This window comes from Miscanthus floridulus, chromosome 19 (assembly GCF_019320115.1).
Source record: "Miscanthus floridulus cultivar M001 chromosome 19, ASM1932011v1, whole genome shotgun sequence".
NCBI lineage: Eukaryota > Viridiplantae > Streptophyta > Magnoliopsida > Poales > Poaceae > Miscanthus > Miscanthus floridulus.
In genome coordinates, this window is record NC_089598.1 from 106,999,200 (window position 1) to 107,010,436 (window position 11,237).

Genomic DNA, 11,237 nt, shown 5'->3' on the forward strand with positions numbered 1-11,237 from the left:
TGTTGGATTGGTTGGTTTGTATCGTTGTTGTTGGTTCGTGAAGAAGTACTATTGGTTGGTTTGTGTAAGAGAAAAATATTGTTCTGGCTGAAAATTTACGATCGTTTACGACAAGCCACAGCCAAACGAACAGGCTTTACTCTGTGGCAGGGGGGAGCATGGCTCGGCTCAAGATGGTCCATCTCTCTGATGATAACGCGTAGGGGTGACCGAGGTCAGGGACAGGGCCTCTCTACCACGCTGATGGGGTCGGTCTGCGTTAATTAAGGTCCGGTTTGGTTTCTATAAGTCAAGTGACTGAAAGTTAATGACTTATAAGTCATATCTGTTTGGTTGTAGATGACTTATAAGCTCATGTCTGTTAAGTGAAAGGTGTGGGCTCCACGCGGAAAAGGGTGACTTATAAGTTTTAAGCAGGGGTGAACCAGCTTATTTCTTATAAGCAGGATGACTTATAAGTTGGTAGTGTTTAACAAAATCAGTCATTTATTTCACTTTTTAACTTATACGTAGGTGATTTATTTGAAACCAAATAGACCCCTGAGCATAGAGCTAGCGTTCCTTCTGAGCCAGGATGATGGCGTGGGAGGGCCTAGGGCTCTAGGCTCACAGTGGGCATCGATCTGGGGGCTGGAGCCGATCTCTTCAGTGGCCAGCGGCCAGACACTCTGCATGGCATCATGCGACATTGGAGGCTGTGGCCTGCCACGGTGAAGTGCTGCCACCAGGCACCAGGCACCCGACAGCTTGCCCGCGTGCCGGAGGTGACGAGTTGGCTCGATCCGACGGTTCACAGGTTAACGTGTGACGTGGATAATGTGCCCGCCTGCAGTTCGCCCCACAGAAATTCCTGTTACAGAAATTCCAAGATAAAGAAACTTTGGTTTAGTCATCGATTTTCTGTAGTAATATCTTATGGATGATATGACATTAGCCATCATATGCTTGCACAAAAGAACAGTATTGGGTGCCAATGCCTTAGTGTGGCAGAAAGATTAGATTAGAGTATAGACTATGAGGGATGAACAAAGGGTGTTGGGTGGGGGAATCTATGTCACTGGTGGTTGGGCCCCACAACAATTCTCTGTTGGATTAAATGGACTTGATGTGGGTGAAGATTGTAATACCTTGCGTAAGTACATAGGTCAATTGAAGTTCTTTTCTTATACTGACACTAGTCATGTGGTATAAGCTTATCAGTTTTATTGCGTAACATTTTTTTCTAACAAACTAATTGCATCTTTATGGGGAGTCCATGTGCTTGATCTTGCATTTATTTTGTATTAGCGTCTTTACTATTTACTTGTCAAAACTGGAATGTGTTGCATTACAGATGCGAAAGTTGCTTCGCTAGCTAATGGAAAGGATTCCAGCTGCCAACAAGATGGTAGTCCTCAAGGTCGCAAAAGGAGGAGATATTCTGGGCCAGACCTGCCAGAGGTATGTGGTAAAATGCAGATTATCAAAGTCCCATAAATTGGCCAAGGAAAATGATTCTGTATATTGGAACATGTTGAATAACTTTACTGACTATACATAAGTGTTTGTATGTAGTTGGCTGGGTGGGGAATCAAGAATAGGCAGAGAGGATAAAGGCCCCACATGTGGGCATAGGTCACAAATAGGTGGACTTATGCTGTCTAAGTAGAACCTACCAGCTGATGAATCTTATCTTTTATCTCTGCAATCTCCAATGGTCCTACTGCATTCATACTCTTGCTTTGTTCAAGCTATTACTGATACGACTTCCGAGCAGAACCACTCAAGTAGTCTGAAGACCTCTACACTTAGCCTACACAATGCCTTCACCCTTCACTGTTATGGTACATCCACCCAAGCTTCTCTGCAACACACATTGTGCCTCTACTTCTATGCCCAGTCTGTGTTGCCCTATTGGCCTGTATCCAAGATCATCCTGTTCCCCCCATCGTTTCGGCCCCGGATGACAGGGACAACTTGTGGCAGTGTTCGGCTACACTTTAAGCCGGCTTGTTCGGCTTATTTTTTCAGCTAAAACAATGTTTTTCTCTCACAACATTTTTAGCATAAATAGTGTTTTACATCATGAACAGTAAATAATCCAGCTCAGCCTTGTCTCTTCACTTGCACAATGATCTTTGGGTTATGTGGACCTTTTTTTTTTCAAAGCAACATAGTATTTACCAAGGTATATATATTGCATCCTGCACTTTAGCTACAGAATCTTCTGGAGATTGTTGCACTTGTAGGTTGCTCAGGCTGTTTGAATATTCGGTGCACTCTTTTTATCTGATTTAAAATGTCAGTGTTTATTTCTGCTTGTTTGCTTCTCACGCCTTTTTCTAGCAAGCGCAAACAGATGCATCTTGGCTGGGACAAATATCACATAACCCAATATTGTTAATATCATGGGAAGGGATGTTTAAGGGAGGAGGATGGTGTAGGTTGTAGTCATGCCATGTTGAACCCAATATTTGTTAATATCATGGGAAGGGATGTGTTAAGGGAGGAGGATGGTGTAGATGGTCATGCAATGTTGAACCCAATATTGTTAATATTTTTTTCGCGAAGTGCACTGTAGCACGTATTTCATTAAGAGGAAAAAGAGAATATCCAAACAAACAACGCCAGCGTCGACCGAAGGTAACCAAAGGTTGCTCCGATGAGCTGCACAAACAGAGTGGCAAACGAAAAACTAGAGGAAGCCGGCAGCGACCACACAAGAGACTAATTACATGAATGAACTGAGCGACGACAGGGTCGAATACCCGGCTCGCAACCACAAGGCGGCCTCCTGTAGGATCTCCAAACACAGCTCGCGAGCGTCCTTGGCTTCATTCCTGAAAGTCCGTGTGTTGTGTTCCTTCCAAAGCACCCATCAGGTTAGCATGACGAGCGAATCAAAGCCCTTCCTGCTGCCTCGAGGCACCCTACGCCTAGCTCAGGTCCACCAGAGGAAGGGTGACACAACCCAGCAGGATATGATCCAGAGTCTCGGAGGCTTGAAGACACATGATGCAAGTGTCATTGTCCTGCAGCCCATGTCGCATCCGCTGATTCGTGGTCCAGCAACGACGATGCAGATCCAACCAGAAGAAGAACCTGACCTTGGGCGGTGCGCTCTCTCCCAAATCAACTTAGCACCGAATGGCGAGGTTGATCCGATGAACATCGCACCATACACCGACGCCGCAGAGTACTTGTGGTCAGCGGACCAACGCCAGATGACGGAGTCCGAAACCCCCGGCATGAGCTGGACACCGCGAACCCGCTCCCAGAGGTCCAGGTACTGGAGGAAGACCTGAACAGTTTGTGCCCCAGTTATGTCGGACACCCAAGCGTGATCAGCTAGACCCGACGCCACAGACCGTATCCTCGCCTTTGCCTAGGGGACTGAGGCGAACACCGCAGGCGCAATTTGGTCAACACAGCACCCATGAATCCAGGAGTCTTGCTAGAACAGCGTTGAGCTCCTGTCTTCGACCACCGTCATGGTTGCTGCACGAAAGAGGGCACGCGTGGCCTTGTCTGACGACGACGGAAGGTCGATCCAAGTTCTGTTCGGGTCAACCTTTCGCACCTAATCCCAGCGCAGTCTGAGAGCTAGAGCGAACCTTCACAGGTCGATGATGCCGAGACCACCGAGCTCCTTGGGCATGCAAACCACCTCCCACGCCACGTGACACATGCCCGCGCTCACTGTGGCCGACCCAGTCCAGATGAACGATCGACGTAGCTTATCGATGCGGTCGACCGCCCATGGCGACAGGCACACGGCAATGGAGACGTGCACCGGGATGGCCGAGAGCGTTGCCTGTGTCAACGCCACCCTGCCCGCAGTGTTCATGAGATGACCTTTCCAGAGCGGAATACGCGTCGCGACAGCGTCAATGAGGAATTGCTCCTCACTCCGGCGCAGCTTGCGAGTAGAGAGAGGGATGCCCAAGTACTTGCACGGAAAGGCTCCGATTGTGTAGGATAGCATGTTCTCAACCAGTTGAAGCTCCTCCTGTGAACAGGCAATCGGGTTGGCGACACACTTGTCCAGGTTTGTGTACAAACCCGACGCATCGCCGAAGATCTGCAGGATGGTTTTGATGGGGACGATGTCGTTCACCTCTGGCATAATGAACATGATGACGTCGTTTGCGTATAGCGACACCCGTGAACGCACCGTGGCGCACCGGAGAGGTGAGAAGATCGACTAGGACTTAGCCCACCGGATGAGTCCGCCAAGCACCTCCATAGCTAGGACGAACAACATCGGGGACAAGGGGTCACCTTGCCGCAAGCCTCTGGCATGGCAGATGCGGTTGCCCGGTCTGCCATTGAGGAGGACCTTGGTGCTAGCCGATCCAAGGAGGATAGACATCCAGTCCCTCCACCGCTGACTGAAGCCGAGCCGTTGTAGGACCTCCAAAAGGAAAGGCCAACAGACGGAGTCGAAGGCTTTCGCAATATCGATCTTGAGGAGGAGGCAACTACGCTTCTTCTGGTGCAAGGTCTTGCAGGTCAGGTGAACGGCGTGGAAATTATCATGTATGGACCATCCCTGGATGAACGCGCTCTAACAGGGATGCACCAGATCATTGAGCACCAAAGCAAGCTGACGGGCAAGACATTTGGCAATAAGCTTTCCAAAGCTATGCATTAGGCTGATCGAGCGGTAGTCTCTGATCTCCTGGGCTTCATTCTTCTTTTTGAGGAGAATCATGAAGGCATCGTTGATTAAATTGAAGCTGCGTCTGTCCAACGACCAGAACGCGTTGATTGCGTTGACGACGTCTTGTTTGATGATCGGCCAATCTACTTTGTAGAACAGCCCGGTGAAGCCGTCCGGCCCCTGGAGCTTTGTCCAACAGCAACTCCGAGATGGTCGCCTAGATCTCGAACTCAGAGAAGCAGACGTCCAACATGGATAAATCGTGCTAGGTGAGACCCAGGTTGTCGAAATTCACAGTGGCCGCTCGATGGAACGGAGTGTCGAGCAGGCCGTTGTAGTGGTCATACACTACGTCCGCCATCTGCTCATTGAGGGCAAGGTCATGCCCCTGGACCCTGAGCGAGGTGATGTGGTTCTTTCGACTGCGGTGGCAAGCCTGAAGATGGAAAAACCTCGTGTTGGCGTCCCCTTTGGCTAGGAACATCAATCTGGAGCGCTGCCTGGCGATTGTTCTTGTGAGGGACACGAGGCCAAGGCATTTGCATTTCATGTCCTTTCTCATCGCAATCTCCTCAGTCGACAGGGGTCGCAGGTCTTGCGCGCAGTCCAAACGCAAGATGACCTCGCGTGCAATGGCTAGCTGCAGCCTGATGCTCCCGATTTTGTGCGTACTCCAACTTTTCAGCGCGCGCGCGACGTTCCTGAGTTTGTAGTCCATGATACGGAATGCGTCTGCATGAAGCAAGGTCGGTTCCCATGCCGAGGCGACGACGTCGAGGAACCCAGGCAGATTTGTCTAGAAGGACTCGAACCGGAAGCGCTTGCGCGCCTAGGGAACGACATCCCTGCGCAGGAGAAGGGGTGCGTGGTTCGAACAGTCTGACGAGAGCGCTCGCAACTGGTGGTTCGGGTATAGTTCCAACCAATCCACCGAAGCGAAAGCGCGGTCAATGCGCTCGAGCGTTGGGTGCAGGCGCTTGTTAGTCCATGTGAGCAGGCGGCCGTTGAGGTGTAACTCCTTGGCCGCCACCGCTCCTAGAAAACGCCCGAAGCGGCGCATACACCGGCGATCAAGGCGGTCGTTGTTCTTATCCGCCACGCGGTAGATCATGTTGAAGTCCCCGCAAAGGAGCCAGGAACCCAGCAGTGAGGAGCGGAGAGCCGCGAGCTCGTTAAGAAAAGCATGTTGGGCATTAGCATCCAGCGGCCCGTAAACGACCGTGATCCACCAGGCCAGCCTGGGATCAGAGCGACTGGCGATTTTGGTACTTACCGAGTGTGACTGCAGAGACACATGCGACGCCGACTAGGCGTCCGTCCTCCAGCTGAGGAGAACTCCACCGGCGGTATTCACAGCAGGCAACAAGGCATACTCAAATGATGTTCCTGGCATTCAGAAGCAAGTTGGCTGCAGGCATTGGAGAGCTTAGTCTCCTGCAAGCAAACGAGCGACACCCTCTCCTGGACGATCAAGTCCCTAACGACGTTGCGCCGCGCGTGACCATTGAGGCCTCGGACATTCCAGACGAAGATGTTTTCGTTCGACATGGACAACAATTGGCGACAAGGATGCAGAGGTTGCCTAGACCTCAAGCTCGACCCCCTCGACAAGCTGGATGCCATCGATCTCACAACCGGCCGGGAACAGCATCCTGATCGCTTCCCGCTTGGACTCCGAGAGGGGCCCACCAAACAGGGCCAGGTACTCATCGAACTCGCCGTCCGCTCCAGTCTGTGCAGCCGGTTGCTGCGGGCGTTCTTCCCACTTGGCCATCAACACGTTCTGTGCCTGCACCGTTGGGTTGGGTGCCCTACATCTGCTCTTGGCTGTGAGCCTGCTGCTCTGATGCGGCGTTGAGAGCACATTGTCCACCACACGGCGCCTCCTGGGGCACGTAGCCGTGGGGGCTCAACTAGAAATATCATGGGAAGGGATGTTTAAGGGAGGATGATGATGTAGATTGTAGTCAGGCAATGTTGACATTGTTTTGGCCATTGACCTCACGGGGCAGGCGGTAGGAGAGTGGGAAGACAGATCGATGTATTGTTTTTCAGACATCAGTTTATATATTGCTGACATTCCCCAACAACCTTCCTATCCTCGTATCCAAGCTAAACCAATCTGCTAGACCAAATAGCTAGCCTAACTGAAGCCTAACAAATCTAAACAGCATACCAACTTCTGCCAAAAAGAAGCTTAGGCCTGATCTTGGCCTGGAGATTCTCTGCGCTGTCCAATCCGGGACACCTCTTGCACTTTTTCATATTTTGATACTTCACATGACAGTTAACTGCTCATGCTTCAGGAATACACTTTGTAATTGCTAACCTTTACTCTTTGTAAAGACATTAATAGGCTGTTAGTGAAAATGATATAGTGACCTTTATACAATGATCAACCTACTTATCGCAGTGAATGTAGTATTAGTACACTATTGATCTCTGCATTGCATTGACTATTGTGCAATCTAGCACAGTGCACCTATGGTTACATGTTACTCTCCTTTTTTGCCTTCTTGCTGTTTGCAATTCAAACATTAACTTTTCCACACCTATATGCAGGACATATGGCGTCATATACGTTTCCTGATGCCACTGCAAGATGCTGCCTGTGTGTCTCGTGCCTTTCTAAGTTCCTGGAGGTGTCGCCCTGACATTACCATCAGCTGGAAAACACTAGGCTTGGATAAGAATTTTCATGGAAAGGATGAAATTGCAAAGGATTTCAACAGCATAGTTGACCAGATTCTGAAAAAACCGTTCAGGCATTGGCTTGAAGACTCTCAAGATAGATTTCTGTGATTATAAAGCTGACACTTATTCTTATCTTAATAATTGGCTTGAGATTGCTATTACACCAGAGCTTGAAGAACTCACCCTAGATCTGTTTTCAAGAAGGGTACCCTTTCAAGAAAGGCGAAGTACAGTTTCCCGTGCTCCCTTTTATCTAATGGGAGAGGAAACTCGATTCAGCATCTAAAGCTTGTTTGGTGCGCCTTCAGTACCACAGTCAGGATAGATTGCTTGAAAAACCTGACTAGTCTGCATCTGCGTGACGTGCATATTACAGGGAATGAGCTAGGGTGCCTCTTCTCTAGTTCATCCGCTTTGGAGCGATTGGAATTACATGGATGCCATAGGATAGTTTGCTTGGAGATACCTTGCCTCCTACAGCGTCTCAGGTATCTCAGGGTGTTTGCATGTGAGAAGCTGAAAGTGATAGAGAGCAAAGCTCCAAATATATGCAGTTTTCATTTATCAGAATTCCAAGGAAAATTCTCACTTGGAGAATCATCATTGCAACTGAAGGACATGATGCTGAGCATGAACTGCACTATCTCCTTTGCTCGTGCCAAGCTTCCATCCATCGTTCCAAATCTTAAATCTCTTTCCTTAGCTTCAGACTATGAGGTTTGTATTGAACGACCCTCCAGCTTAGCTATCCAATACTGGGAGTTGTACATTTTAGTTAATGAAAAGTCTGATACAGTAGCTAATTTGTGGGATGGTGTTAATCTCAAGTGTACTTTCAGAAGATGTGTGGACAATAGGTTAATGTATCTTTGGTTAGAAGTTGTACAACTAGCTTCTACTATTTCGTTTAGTAATGATGATGATGCTTTGATATGGAGGTTCACTTCTAATGGGATATATTCTTCTCAGTCTTTATATAAGATAGTCAATTTTAGAGGTATTTTACCAGTCCATGTACCTGCTGTTTGGAATCTGAAAATTCCCCCTAGAGTACATTTCTTTCTTTGGCTTTTGTCCAAAAACAAGTTGTTAACAAGAGATAACCTAAGTTTAAGAAGGAAAGTAGAAGAGTCTTGTCTGTTTTGTGTAGAAGCTGAATCTGTACATCACCTCTTTTTTGATTGTGTGGTTGCAACTCAATTGTGGGTTTGTCTTGCTGAGGTGATTGGCAGAAATATAGGTAGATCTTTTGAATCTATTGGAGTCATGTGGCAAAGTAATAAGAAATTCCTAGTGGATAATATGTTTTGTGCTGCTACCTTGTGGGGGATTTGGAAGCTGAGAAATAGTCTATGTTTTCAGGGCTGTCTTTGGAAGGATATGAAAATTCTTATCCAGCACGTTGTCAATATGATCCAGAATTGGAGACTGCTCTGTCCCAAGGAAAAACTCCTGGAGTACAATCTGAAACTGGAGAAGCTGAGGAATATGGCAATAAGGCCTCATCTGCTGCCTGGATGTCCCTGCTAGGCCCGGGGCGGCGATGAACGACGCCGGTGAACTCTCAGTCTCGCCGGAGAAGATGAACTGCACACCCACACACGCAAACACTTGGAACGAAGGACACGAGAATTTGGTGCTGCCAAAAGCGCAGCGTTTTCTAATCTTGAGTTCTCCTTTTATTGTATGAAAAATACAGAGAGAGCAGAGCTCTCGGAGGCCGACTGCACGTCGCCTGGTAGCGCGTCCATCCCCACGCGTGCGACGTCGCCCACTCCTGATCACTCGGAACATGGCGAGCTATTCTCGGCCACTTCCCCTACACGCACGGCGACCACAGAATGACGGTGCTCGTGCGCATGCATAACAGAAAGTAAACATGCAAGCCTATCTAACTTACAGGCACAAGACTTAACTAACAGTCCCAGGTAGAGCAGGACTGGAAGAGGTACCTCTTCAAGTATGCACATGATTGGCACCACCATGCCCTCCCGGAGGATGTGAAGGAACGAAGGATCATGTCGTCAGCTGTGAAGAGTTGGTTGGAAAAACGTGTGATAACAAGTGGCTTAGCTTGGCTGAATTCAAATCTGCTTGGCTCATGTAATGGTGGGGTTGGTGTGTGCTTTGTTAGCGCTCGATGATGAGCTGTGTTCTTTGTTAAACTGGATAAATGCTGTAAACATTTTTGTCTTGGTTAATGCTAAGGCTGGGGCATGGCCCTTAAACTCTAAAAAAAAAGGTTTGTATTGAACCCTAAGGTGATTATAGGGTAGGTATGTGCTTATTAGAACTGTGGTTTTAATCTTGGAATCTGAGAAATCTTTTTGCAGGTGCCTAATACACCACTGGTGTCAAAAACATTCCTCCATCTCAAGTATTTGAGTATTACTCTTTCTGAAGGGGTATTTTCCCCATATTATGGTTGTTTCTCTGCGGTTTCTTTTTTTGATGCTGCACCGTCCTTGGAGACTCTACTGTTGGGTGTAAGTCATTGTTAATCCTGGAATGGCATATAGTAACTATGGGGCCCAGTAATTTCTCCATATTGGCTTTTCATCTTCAGGTAACACAATTACGGATGAAGCATGATCTGTTTGTTGGAGAGCCTTCGCCCCATAATCAGATCATGGGAACCCGCCACAGCAACCTTAAGAGTGTGAAGATCAGTGGTTTCTGCTCTGCAAAGAGCTTGGTTGAGCTAACATGCTATATTTTTGAGTATGCTACATCACTTGACTGCCTTACGTTGGACACCACTTGGGTTTTTTTTCCCTAGGTGCTCTGATCACGAAATTAGCAAATGTCCACCATTGACCAAGAATATCATCAGGGACTCCTAGAATGCTCTCCTGGTTATCAGAGCATGGATTGAGGGGAAAGTTCCCCCCTCGTTGAAATTTAATGTTCTTGCGCCTTGCAATGCTGATGAAGACTGAGCAACCATAGTTATAAAATGTACTTATAGTTTTTGATGAGCTCTGCTCTGGGTTAAATTATGCTATTGTTTATGTTTGGCTACATTGTTGCAACTGTGTCTATGGCTCTATGCTTGTCTACATTGTTGTAATTGTAATTGTTCATGCTTGGTTAAATTGTTGTGACTGTACTTTGTGTATTAATCTATCACGGTGTCTAGTACTCCCCCCTTCCATAATAACGGCACTTGTAGTATTTAAATTTTGTCGCAACCAAACACATCCTAAGACTGTAAATAGTGATGCCTGATTAGCACAGTGGCTGTTTTTTCTGGTAAGAGAGCGATGCCGCTTGTGTATGTATATACACTAAAATGTTAATGTAGGTGAAACTGAGCCTGGACTTGTCTGGGGTCGTTGTCTCTGGTTCTTGAGAGACGCAGCGACCCTGCAACGTACGGGTACGGCAGGACATGGGTTCATGAACCTGGGGCAGCCAGCTCGTCGCGTCAGCAACCAGCAAAGTAAATGCTCTATATTTGTTGACCTTCTGAACAAACAAGTTGCTGTTGTCGATGATGTGTTGTCTTTCTTATCCAATACATCAACAGTTTAATCAATTTCAGTGCCAGTCGATTGAGATTTGCATGCTGGAAAGGCCAGGCCATATTCGCTGGGCATTTCGTTTCCGTCTCTCGGCTCATGGTTCGCTGACGTGAGGCCGGTTTTTGATCTCTAGCTACAGCATGCGAACCAAAGTCAACTACGATGCTGTCCACGAAGGGAATGCCAAAATAGTACTCTGCGGTTTGGCCAATGGGACGCTAGTCAACGGCCCCGCAGTGGGGGCGCCGGATATCCGGTCGGTGATGCCGGCGGTGCCGTGCGGCCGTACGCCGTCGGGATTCGGGACCAGTACAAAAGCCGGCGGTCGGGTGCGTGAGAACCGAGAACTGAAGAGCCCAACCACGACATCAGCTAGC

At 48.1% G+C, this 11,237-nt stretch overlaps 1 pseudogene; it reads left to right on the plus strand.

The window, feature by feature from the left end:
• Window positions 1-574: 574 nt before the first annotated feature.
• Window positions 575-10,275, plus strand: LOC136526571 (uncharacterized; annotated as a pseudogene).
• Window positions 10,276-11,237: the final 962 nt, after the last annotated feature.